The 12893-nt window shown below is 34.7% G+C and overlaps 1 protein-coding gene and 1 long non-coding RNA gene across 11 annotated transcripts in view; one reads left to right on the plus strand and one right to left on the minus strand.

The window, feature by feature from the left end:
* The window catches only part of LOC143242169 (uncharacterized), a 79538-nt gene extending 72234 nt beyond the window's left edge, over positions 1–7304 (minus strand). For all 4 annotated transcript variants that reach the window (XR_013022500.1, XM_076485495.1, XM_076485498.1 and 1 more), the window contains exons 1-2: positions 7160–7304; positions 5909–6122 (exon numbers count right to left, since the gene is read on the minus strand). The gene's annotated coding sequence lies outside the window, so the exon portion shown is untranslated. The remainder of the gene's footprint in view (positions 1–5908; positions 6123–7159) is intronic.
* Positions 1–12893, plus strand: part of LOC143242171 (uncharacterized) — a 54970-nt gene that overhangs the window by 39226 nt on the left and 2851 nt on the right. For 2 of the 7 annotated variants that reach the window (XR_013022510.1, XR_013022505.1), the window contains one exon: positions 8627–8705. The exons of the other annotated variants lie outside the window; for them this stretch is intronic. This is a non-coding gene — a long non-coding RNA (uncharacterized LOC143242171). The remainder of the gene's footprint in view (positions 1–8626; positions 8706–12893) is intronic. 7 annotated transcript variants of the gene reach the window in all.

A 12893-nucleotide genomic window follows, 5' to 3' on the forward strand; every position in this document is an offset into this window, starting at 1 on the left:
ACTCAGAAAATGGAAAAAAAAATTAAACAAAAATAGAGTTAAACGTACTACTCTTATGAGTTTGATACAAAACGTTATACGTTGGAGACAAAAGTGTCTAATGGTGTGGTTTCGCTGACAGTTTGTAAAGTCTTTATTTAAAAAAAAAACATCTTTAACGACAACTAAGTATTTCAGATAGTCACTTTTCTTTTTCAATTTACCTTATTCCCACTCAGATTTGGAAAAGGCTACTCGGGTATTTTGTATTAGACAGGGATTTTTTATACTTGAGTAGTTCACCCTGATGTGTGGTATAGGACTGCATGGTACCGTTTCGTTCACGCTATAATTATTTGTTCCTGAATTTCGCGCAAAGCTACACCAGGGCTATTTGCGTTAGCCATTCCTAATTTAGCAGTATAAGATTAGAGGGAAGGCAGCTAGTCTTCACCACCTTACGCATACTCTTGGGCTACTCTTTTACCAGTGGAATTGATCATCACATTATAACGCTCTCATGACTGAAGGGTCGAGCGTGTTTGGTGTAACGGAGATTCGAGCCCATGACCCTGAGAGTAAACCTAAAGGGACGAACATGTTTGGGGATAGGGATTCTAACCCGTGACCTGTGGATTGCTAGCAGAAGCATAGTCGGAAGAGAGGCAGTCCTCTGAAAAGTGTAGGAATATTGATGACATATTATTTTTCAACTTTTATGTATAATAAACTCGTTTTGTATAATTTAATAAAAATAAATTCATTCGATTTATTTTAATGACCATTTTATTAAACATTTAGATCAGTCTCAACTTTTCAATTTATTGACCTCCTTTACCTTTTCTTATCCCCTTTCAAATGTTAAACATGGCTGCTCTACTGATTGCAAGTAAAGAGCCCTAACCATCAAACCCCAATTTCAGATGGATACTCTCTTTGTTTCAAAAAACGAGTAGGTTTCTTAAAGTGAAGACAATCTTCGTGTCTCTGGATCAAAATACGTCACCGAATATGTTCCACCTTTCAGCGGTGAGGGCGATATAATGTTACAGTCAATCCTACTATTCGTTTGTAAAAAGTGGGTCAAGAACTGGCTGTGTTTGGTATTGACTGGCCGCCTTCACTTTTGTCCATCACCTCTAAATTAGGAACAGCTAGCCAGAGAGTGTCTTTAGTTTATTTGGCCGTTTGAACTTGTTTTAAATTATGATCTTCCAATCCTTGTTATTAGTTTGATCATCGAAGTAAACTTCAACTTTAAACGAATTCGAGTTGTAAAAATATTTTTAAATGTGAAATGATGTAGGGAAAACAGTGCCAAGAAGAATCCAAACAGCAATACAAAGTTGATAGAGCTACACACAGGCATCCCTACATAGCTTTCAATATTAGTTTAATATTACCCTGTAAAAGTGCACGAGTACAAAATCGCTACTAGGTCGGTCGAATTGATCGGACGTGATCAAGATATTATGATAAACAAACTGTATATCAACAATTAGGAATATATAACTGCAGTAATATTAAAGTATGCATTGTATAGTGTCATCTAAGTACAATCTTTATGTGTTTGTTTAAAGTTAAGCACAAAGATGTCTGTACTCTGCTCTCCATAGATATCAAAACCCGGTTTTTCGTGTTGAAAGTCCGCAGACATAGCGTTCTGATACGGCAGAGCAGAGATAAATTATGTATAGCTGTATCATTTCTACATTATTTTTTGTGTTACTTTTGTTACTGCCATCCCTACGTTATTTTACATTTGTTTTTATCACTTGTTTTGAGACATTTTCCCACTGACTGAAAGTCAGTGTAGTCTTTAAAAACGTGGAATAAAATTTAATATCATGCCTACTGATTTTGTTACTCCTTCACTTAATACATAGTATAGGGATTAGCTCCCTGAAAACGCCATGGCCAAGCGCGTAAGGCGTGCGACTCGTAATTCGCGGGTTCGCGCCCGCGTCGCGCTAAATATGCTCGCCCTCTCAGCCGTGGGGTGTATAATGTGACGGTCAATCCCACTATTCGTTGGTAAAAGAGTAGCCCAAGAGTTGGCGGTGGGTGGTGATGACTAGCTGCCTTCCCTCTAGTCTTACACTGCTAAATTAGGGACGGCTAGCACAGATAGCCCTCCAGTAGCTTTGTGCGAAATTCCAAAACAAACAAACAAACCCTAAAAACGCAACAATTGCATAGTGTTCGAAGCATTGAGCATGTTGCAGTCATCTGATGTTCATTTGTTATTGACTGATAATTCCTGTTTCACCCTGCACTTAAGTTTTTGAAGTAACACCAGATTTCCGTAAGAAAACTAATTTCAAGGCGTAATGAAAATATTTTTATACTAGAATTAGCCCGGGATGGCCAAGCGTGTTTAGGCCTTCGACTCGTAATCCGAGGGTCGCGGGTTCGGATCCCGGTCGCACCAAACATGCTCGCCCTTTCAGCCGTGGGGACGATATAATGTCTCGGTCAATCCCACTATTCTTTGGTAAAGGAGTAGCCGCTGGGTGGTGATGACTAGCCGCCTTCTACGTGTGTGTAGAGAGAGTGGGAGATAATCTTGATTTGGTGCCGACTGACTCACCCACCATGGAGTCTTACAAGCTGACATGCTACACTGTCATATTTAAAAAAATGCAGCAACATTGGGATATAATGATCTCTATACGCAAACTCAAATTCTAGACATAACGTCCTCAACATCCATCAAAGAGAATTGACATTGACAGTCAGTAGACCAACCAGCTGATTTTTAGGAAGTCACTTCATAACTTTCCGTCTGAACGAATTAAAGTTTTAAGTGGTGTGTTGCAGTGACCCAGTTATCATTCTACTATCAGGACCCTTTTAAGCTATATGTAACTAATAATTAACTCTAAATAATTTGCTTACTACGCTATTTGAGCTGTACAGGTAATAATTATGTGAAGAATGAATAAAATTAAAATATTAGATATTTTTTCTAATGACACTGATATAAGTGTGGGTGTTACCTCTAGAATAGTACAATACGTATGGCCTCAGTCGATGTTTTGTTGTCCCAAACCCACTGCTTAGATGGAATAACCAAACGAAAACGCTAGAAGGCTTGAGGAGATTGTCCTTACAAATGCACCCAAATTCAAATCATTTAACAAAAATTTGTGACAGCTTCTTTAGTCGTGAATAGGGAAGTGGTATCAATATATAGCATGTTCAGTGAAGTAAGTACTACACATTTCAGCCAGTGATGTTACATAGTATCCTGACAAGTACAACATAATCTTGTTCATCGTGTCAGCTTTCAAAGACAAGACCTGTTGGACAGAGTTTCATAATCCAGACAAACTGAGATCCCAGACATGCAGAAAATGTGAGGGAATAAGAAATAGGAGGAAAATCACTCTCAATCATGTCTCGACCAGCTAGATGTCCAGACACAAACATTTTAAGAGGCTGTATATACCAATATGAAACTGGAAAGTTCAAGCAGCAACCTGGGAATTTAGCTGATTTATGTGGTATAACAGTTTGAAGTAACAATTAACAAAGATACATTAATGGACTTATGTTATCGTAAGAACAAAATGTACTGATAGGTTTAAAACAAATATAAAATTAGTACATTATAGAACGTATCTACTTTTTATTTGTATTTATTGTAAGAGTGACAAGCTGGACATTTAAATGCAACTATTCATTCTTTTTACTCATCAGTGTGAATCACCTGCACATTTCCAAATTATTTCCACTGTTGTATGTCCCACAAGCAGTATAACAGTATGCATAGTTATAAAATTTATTATTATCACTTCATGGATAGGTTTTTAGCACATTTTTTCTCAACCTCGTTAATATGGAATCTGCAATTCAAATGCAAAAAAGGAAAAAACGTTCTCACTACACAAAACTACTTTAAAACATGAATTGCAATATATTTCTTAATATCTCTCTTTTTTTCTTTGTTACAATCCAGAGCCAAGAATTGACAAATCGTTAGATATATTTCAAATATGTATGATGTCTTTTTGGCTTCTGCTGGCTTTCATTGAGTCTCAGTTGCTAGCTTGTTAGCATAACGAAGGAAATTGTAAAGAAGTTTATGCCAAAGTCCAGGGCTAGTTAGATAAGCCGGATGGTTTACTCTGGGGATCTCAACTCCTTGACTTACGGCTAACAAGCATAACAGAGCGGAATTTTTCCCACGATCATACTCTTCAAACACCACCAACGAAGGAGTCTAAAATATGATAAAAACTATTGGTAATTTTCTAGAACACTAACATTGAACACCAGACGTGTTTGTAGAGGTCGGGGGAGATAATCTTGATTTCCAGAAGACAAACAATAAACACTAGACGTGTGTGTAAAGAGAGGGGGAGATAATCTTGATTTCCAGAAGACTAATAATAAACACTAGACGTGTGTGTAAAGAGAGGAGGAGATAATCTTGATTTCCAGAAGACTAATAATAAACACTAGACGTGTGTGTAAAGAGAGGGGGAGATAATCTTGATTTCCAGAAGACTAACAATAAACACTAGACGTGTTTGTAGAGAGAGGGGGAGATAATCTTGATTTCCAGAAGACTAACAATAAACACTAGACGTGTGTGTCTTTATTTCCAGAAGACTAACAATAAAAACTAGACGTGTGTGTAGAGAGAGGGGGAGATGATCTTGATTTCCAAAAGACTAACAATAAACACTAGACAAGTGTGTAGAGAGAGGGGGAGATAATCTTGATTTCCATATCTTCTTTTACGTGTTTATTAGATGCTACATTCTACTTTCAGATAGACATGGTTTACATGAAGAAGAAATAGTAACATTTTGATGACAGATCTAAAAGTTTATTATTTTTATTTATTACTCGCTACAAAATATATTAAATAATTAGATACCCTCCTCTCATGGCTAAGCTGGAAGTCTCACAACTTGAAAAAATAAAATTCGGGTTTTGATACTTGCGATGAATGATACTTTGAACACAATAACATACAAAAAATATTAAAATATATAGGAGAATAGCTTTACTTTATCACAACTGACAAAAACTGAAATATTCAATGTTTTACCAGGTACGGAACAGCAAAAGCTCCACTCATACTAGAACTGACCACCACAGGACGTATCAAGTTCAAGGCTTTAACTACATCGTTAATGAACTCGCCGGGGTCAGAGATGCGTGCCCTCTCGCTGTTACCGAAACCTCTTATAAAAATATTCAAACATAAATGTGAGGTGAATAATATACATACAAACAAAGATCGCGCTGTGTAGACTGCAGGTTAAAGGTTACCAGGATTAAACTTTTGCATAACAAATTTATGTCAAAAATAAGAAATACAATTGTAGATTTACACAATTGATAGATTGAAAAACGTTCAATTCCTAATAAAGAACATGCTAATTAATTACATACTTAACATGATAGCATATTTCACTACACAAGAGATACACGACTGTGTTTGAAACTCTATTCACAACTGGTCAGGGTCCAAAATGGCCAGGTGGTTGTGGCGCTTGACTCGCATCTGAAGGTCGCCAGTTTAAATCCCCGTCACACCTATCATGCTCGCCCATTCAGCCGTAAATCCAATATTTATTGGTAAAGGAGTAGACCAAGAGATGGCGGTGGGTGATGTTAACTATCTACATTTCCTCTAGTCTTACACTGCTAAATTAGGGACGGCTAGCGTAGATAGCCCTCGTGTAGCATTGTGTGAAATTTAAAAAACAAACAAATAATTTAATTTATGATAAAGGTCTTGCCTACCTATCTCTTCATTCAGTGACGAACTGACACCTATATCAAAATACTGTAATCTTAAGCTAGCAATGAACTGGAGTCTATATCAAAATATTGTAATGTTAAGTTAGCAATAAACTGGAGTATATATCAAAATATTGTAATGTTAAGTTGGTAATGAACTGACGCCTACCTCTAAATGTTGTAATGTCAAGTTAGTAATGAACTGAAAGCCCACCAGGTACATCCATTGCCACAGTCTAGTAGCCCATTGCAGCCAGCACTTGTATTGTGCCCAGGTCCAGCCAGGTTTTCGAAGAAAACGCTGCTCCGTTCAGTAGAAGGATGGAGATGTGGAAATTGGAAGTGTCCTTAGGTAAAGCTTCACGGTAGAAAACTTTGACATTCTGGTTACAGTTATGAAAAAAAAACATGATTACAAAAAATAAAACAATAACGGAATATAAATCACAAACACGTTTCGTTTTTTCTTTTTCAGAAAATCGTAACAAAACGTCAAATTGATATGATTACCAACTACTGTTTCCTTTTAAATATAACCCATCTATCTATATAAATTACACACTATGTATATATTATATAGGTGGTTTATAATTTCTAACAATATTTTAGTGGTTCTAACAAATGTGAAACTTGAGGCAAAATGTTACTTCTAAAACATTTTCAGGTTCATTTTCAAGTAAAGTTGAAATTTTTTAAGCAACAAAAGAAATTCATATTTCACGAAATGTATTACACGTACCTATCCACGCAGTAATGAATGATGAGTCGTCATAATATATTCATACACAAAATACAATAATCACTTAGACGATCAGGTTTAATTCAGTTTTCAATTCACACAATAAAAATAAATGAATGTTATATTTCAAATTATTTTATTAAAGAGTTTATTGGCTGGAAGTGAAGACCAAAGGTTTGTGACGTTGTGAGTCCGCAGAGGTACCGCTGTGTCACCGAGTCATAAAACAGAACAAAATGTAAAGATCTATAATTTATTTTGACTTGACAATGAGCGTATGTTACCGAGCACAAGCTATAACATCATATAGTATCAGGATCTACATCCACTTACCACAGATATTGCATTTGCGGAAACATCATCTACATTCCATCTACCAGAAAAATTCCATTTGGGGCAACAGCATCTACATTCCATTTACTGGAAACATTTCATTAGGACCAACAGGCTATACAACCACTTACTTCAAATATTTAATATGGAACAACAGAATCTACATATACTTACTACTTGGTGGATTTGGAATATGAATATAATATAATTCTTCCTAATAATTCAGACATGTTGTAAAGTTTTAAATAAATATAGAAGTTGATGGTTATTCAATTTTAAGATAAAACCATTATAATATATTGTGTGTGTATTGGTACTCTTGTTTTTAAAACAAGTCCAAATGGTTACCTCTCGATGTGGATTCCTTTACATGACGAGAGGAACTTGTAGGACCTTGAAGGGAAGAAGAGGATTCTATTGGTTGAGAGGCGTCGGAGGCACTGAAACACACCACTTTGGTTGTAAAGTCCTGTAGCTGGGTGAACTTGTGATGCTTTCCCCCTAAAGTCAGTCATGTGATCCTGTTGGGCAGAGGTAAACTGAGTACTGGTGTTGAACGTTCTCAACGGGTATTATGGGCAGTAAGTCTGATGCTAATGTTTGGGTATAACACTCACAAAACTATGGCATAGCGACACTGTCCTAGTTGGGTAGTGTCCATGGAGGGTGGGGTCAATGGGTAATGAATCATTCTGTATTCCTTATGGATAATTAAAATAATGAACATCAAAATAAAATAAAATTCATGAGTAAACGATCAATTATAAGGACAAATGGCTCCCCTTTTCATTCAGAAGTAACCAAAGAGGCTGATTAGCTCTTCTGAGTTTGTCAAAAAAGCTACAATATGATGAGACCTCAGTTGAAATATCTTAAACACAAGATAGCACAGTCCTCATGAAATCAAAGTCCATTGGTGAGCGCTCTAATCACCAGGTCGTGATAAGTCTTAGTTGTAGATGAGTCTTAATCCAGTAACTAATATATCATTGGAAGTTGCAAGTGGATAATAATCCAGTAACTCATGAAATATAGACTATAGCTTATGAATTATTACTTTATAACAAGAATCAACAATATATTCAAATGAATAACATCCCAGTAACAGGTTACTAATAAGCCAGTAATAGATGATTGGTTTGAATTTTGCTCAAAGCTACACAACGGCTATGTACGTTTCCATACCTAACTTAGCAGTGTGAGACAAGAGAGAAGGCAGCTAGCCATCACCACCCACCGCCAATTCTTGGGTTACTCTTTTACGTGGAATTTTAAGTGGGATTGACCGTAACATTATAACGCCCCTACGGCTGAAAATGCGAACACGTTTGGTGCGACGGCGATTCAAACCCGCGACCTTTAGAGTACCTTAACCACCTAACCATGCCAGTAACAGCTTAAACATGTATAGAGTAACTGATGAATCATCACTCAGGGACAACTGAAACATATAGGGTAACGGATGAATCATCACTTAGTGACAGCTGAAATATACAGTGTAACGGATGAATCACCACTCAATGACAACTGAAACATACAGGGTAACGAATGAATCATCACTTTGTAACAGCTGAAACATACAGAGTACCAGATGAATCATCAGTCAGTAACGGTTGAAACATATAGAGTATCAGATGAATGATAAAATAATAAATCACAAATCGTTTTGAAAATAAGGAGCCAATATTTGTCTCGAGAATACTAAAATTTTATAAAATGCAAGCTTATTTGCATTATAGATAACGAATAATTGTTTTGTTTATATTTAATACAAGTTTATTTCTATCGTTTTAAAAATATATTGTTTATCTTTAGTTTGACTGATCAAGAAATGACGAGAAACAACACATACCTAGAGGAATGTGAATATAGGTTAACAGTAATGTGAAATAAAGTAAGTCTGAAGTGATGTGTGGCTATTGATGTGGGGGGCTTGATTGTAACTGAGGGCGAAAATAAATTTTGCCCGAAAATATCAAATAAACTTTTAAATTATATACATAAGATTTATAGTCGTTTGGAAAAATTGATGCCGGTAACTTTCACGCGGAATCTACTGCACTAATAGGTTAAAAAGGTGCAACTGAAAATGTCATGTGTGGGTAATATATTGTTTTGAAAAGGCATAATAAATTTGCAAATATAAGAGCTATAGATATGTACGGAGCTTTTGCAGAATATTGAGTGATTTTTGCTTGAAAAAACTGTTGGGGCGAGAATTTTGGGGCAATTTTCTCCATACCCCTCGCCTCCTACGTTTATGTGTGTAACAAATAAGCTTTGCATCGAAAATATATATGCGACTCAAAACAGTGTATGCGTTTTCTTATAGCAAAGCCACATCAGGCTATCTGCTGTGTTCCCCGAGAGGAACCAAACCCCTGATTCTAACGTTGTAAATCTGAAGAATTACCGCTGTCCCAGAGAGGAACGACTCAAAACTAGCTACTCTAGGACACCATACAAAAAACAATCGAGAACTTGTCTAATGAGGATGTGGAACACTTCTCGAAATACTTTATGGAGATAAATGTTTGGAATGGCTTGTCTCATAAATAGGTAGTGCAATCACATCTCTAGGCTGGACTTCAGCCTTTGATTCTATGAGACACATGAGTGAGATGCAACTCTGAGGTAATGATACGGTCATAACAATTTGTATCAATTGTTCAACTTAGTAGAAAAAGGAGCTATCCATCAGAGTTGATAGAGGATAATTTAAATGGGTAGTGTGTACCATTTGTACACTAAAATATACCATCACATGGCTCTGGCAGATCTTCATTGACAAGTTCATTTAAGGACTATCTGGAGAACCAATGAAGGATTACTTGAGTGTTAGAGATTTACTTACTCTAATAAAGTTAGTTTCTGCTTTGATAAGGTTTAAAGTAACAACTATGAACAGAAATCAAGAGATCAAACTTACAACAGCAGCTAGTGTGGTGGTACCTTTGACAAAATGTCCTACTGATTGAGTGTGAGCTAGGCCAAAGGTTAACTAACTACCCAAACACCTGGTGTTGCAACACAACTCCATCAGTTTCTAGTGAGTAGGTGTAACTTTCATCGTTCTATTATGTTATGGTCTGTGTGGAATGAATGCTGGGTCACTTTAAAGTGAACTGTATGTGCCTTATCCTACAGAAAGGTAGACAAGACTATCAGTTTTGATCAACAACACAGCAAATACATTAGAATCAACATGAAGCAGTAGTTACTACTTTTTCAAATTCAGAAAGCTAGTTAAATCTAAGACCACTACATACTTGGGCGAAATTCATAAGACGGCTTGCACCTAAAGTCATATCTTGTTAAAAGTTATTAGCAGGGTTGCCTGTTGGGAAATCTGAATTGAAAAATACCATAGTATTTTCTTGTTATTAATAAAAAGGAGGGTTAATACTCTCTGAACAACTCTAATGACAGTGGGTTCTTGAATGTTAGGTGCATTTCTATATGGTCCAGAATACTAGAGTCTGGACAATTTTTATAAAAACCCTTACCATTGTCACTATGTAATTGTTTTTGAAAGTTTACTAGTAATGAAGGATTTTTTTTGTTTTTTTTTAAATCAAACAGGTTTATTTATGCTCATCTGATGGGTTGTATAGAACGATACTGTATTTTCAACCTTACATTGCATTAAATAATTTTAATTGGTGTTAGTGAAAATATGAAAATTCATAGTCTACATTTTATGAATGGAACAGCTTAAAAGAGAAAGTTACCTCTATGAATTGTTTGTACAAAACTGTAGATAACTATAGGAGAGAATACCTAGATTTAGACTATAGCTTCATTGGACTGTTTACAGTAGTAGTGTATTAGTTTTAATTCATTATGTTCCTTTGCTTCAAATGAATGAAAATTTTTCCTATTGATGTTGGTTACACTTCAAATTGTACTTAAAAGTAATAACAACAAAGTGGGATGTGATTGTGAAACTAGTACATTTCAAATTTTTCAAGTTTGGGATACAGTGTTGTAGAACTTGTATTTTTGATACAGTAGTAAGAGTACTAGTCTTACTGCTGCTAATAAATTGTTTAGAAGTTTGTTAAATGATCTTTGTTCTTTACTTATAGAAGAATACCACTTTTGTGAAAACTTTCCTAGAAAAATTTGACTGCCAAAATTTGTGATTATGCTTCTCCAAAATCTTACATTTTATAAGCTGTACTCATATATGTAGAATATTGTATTAGTGTAGTGGTGTTTATCCTTATGGAAGTTCAATCTAATACAGTTTTAACTGACATACCAAACTTGTACGTTTCTGAAAATATTTTGCAGGATTATTTAAAATCACAATTAAATGATTATGTAACAATAACATTTGTAATTTATTTGTGTATTCCCCTTACTCTCTGGCTTTGCATGTAAAGTTAAGTCCTACATCCTGAGAAAGTAAGTTGTAAACTGACATTTGTTGAAAAAGTGGTTAGTAAACCAACTACTACTGTTATTAATACTATACAAAAGAAAGTTCAGAGGTATTCAAAGTAATTATAGAAACATTTTAGGTAGAAAATAAGATTTAAATGTGTTAATTAAAATTTACTCTTACCTGTGGTTAAGAAGCTTGTAAAACACACTTTAGTGACTTATCATTAAAAGTATTTATAACTGACAAAAGAATAACAGAAAGTGACTGGTATCTGCAGTTAACTCAAGCATTAGTTACATCATATAATACAGATTTTCTACCTAGAGTAATTTGCCAAAGCAGTCAGTGCTATTTTTTAACTCTTAGTGTATTATTTCACACGTAAAAATGTCAGATTTTTAAAACTACCTGCAAGTGTTAGTGTGTGAAAACAAACATCTAAATACAACTATGGGTGATGTTATATGACTAGCTTCAGTAAGAAAATTACAATGCAAATTCATCTGTTCAACATGTTAGATGCTCACACACATTTGCAACACAAACTTGTATGTATTTTATTAGATATTGTTCCAGTCATTCCTAATAGTTTATTTCAGTGTTCTTGACTAGTCTGAAAGTGAATAGTTACTTTAATCAAGTTAAAATGGCTTTTGGAATCACTATCAAAGTGGAATAAAACAGTTTACCAACAGGACAACCTGCATTTGTTTTCTATCTCTATGTTTGAAACAATGCCCCCAGTGAAGTATAAAGTGCTGTTTATTATTTCAAAAAAAAAAAAAAAGAATAATTTTTTTCATACTCCAAGACAGATTCAAGTTACATTACTTGCCTAGCAGATAACTTCAATGATTTGTAGAATAAATACTTAACAAAATTTAGTTAAAACTTATAAATGGATGAAATTTAAGATTGAGCAATGTATCTAAAGTTAAGGCAAAACAAAATTAAAATCAGCATTGCATCATTATTTCAATGAGTTACAAGAATATGAGATTAAAAAGTTAACATTTCTTTTAGCCAGTCACTGGCATAATTCACCAAACAGCAAAAGTATACACCAACTAATCTAAAACTAATATTTCTTAATATTGAAAAAAAGGTAAACATGTAGAGTAAATAGTAAACAAATAATGCTACCTGTAAAAAACAAACTTAAAATGTCACAAGCTACTCAAAAATAAGTAAATTATTAAATAAGAGACCAAAGTTATTACTATTAACAATTCAGTGCATGTATTATATAAATAGTTGCATGTGTAAGAGGAGCCTTATCAATTTTCACTACAGACATTTTATGTGCAAGTATTGTTCTTCAACACAGAAATGACTATTTCATCATGCATTTCCTTTAGTTGCTGATTAAATATTTCATATTTATCTAGACTACCAATAAGGGCTTGTGAATAAATAATACAGGGTGTTCAGAAAGTCACTGTGCACTTATATATTTATTAACAGACATGCTTCAATATAGAATACAGGAGGTAAATATGAATGACAATTATAAACAATGTTGAAAGTGACCACCGTTGTCATCAATACAGACTTGGATCCTTCTTATTTTGTTTCTAAACACCACTATCAGTTGCTGGCTTGAAATAGACTGAATCAAATATGATTATAAAACTGCACAGTGACTTTCCACACACTCTGTATATCAGTGGCAGAAAACTAATTCCATTTTGA

This window comes from Tachypleus tridentatus, unplaced genomic scaffold (assembly GCF_004210375.1).
Source record: "Tachypleus tridentatus isolate NWPU-2018 unplaced genomic scaffold, ASM421037v1 Hic_cluster_2, whole genome shotgun sequence".
NCBI lineage: Eukaryota > Metazoa > Arthropoda > Merostomata > Xiphosura > Limulidae > Tachypleus > Tachypleus tridentatus.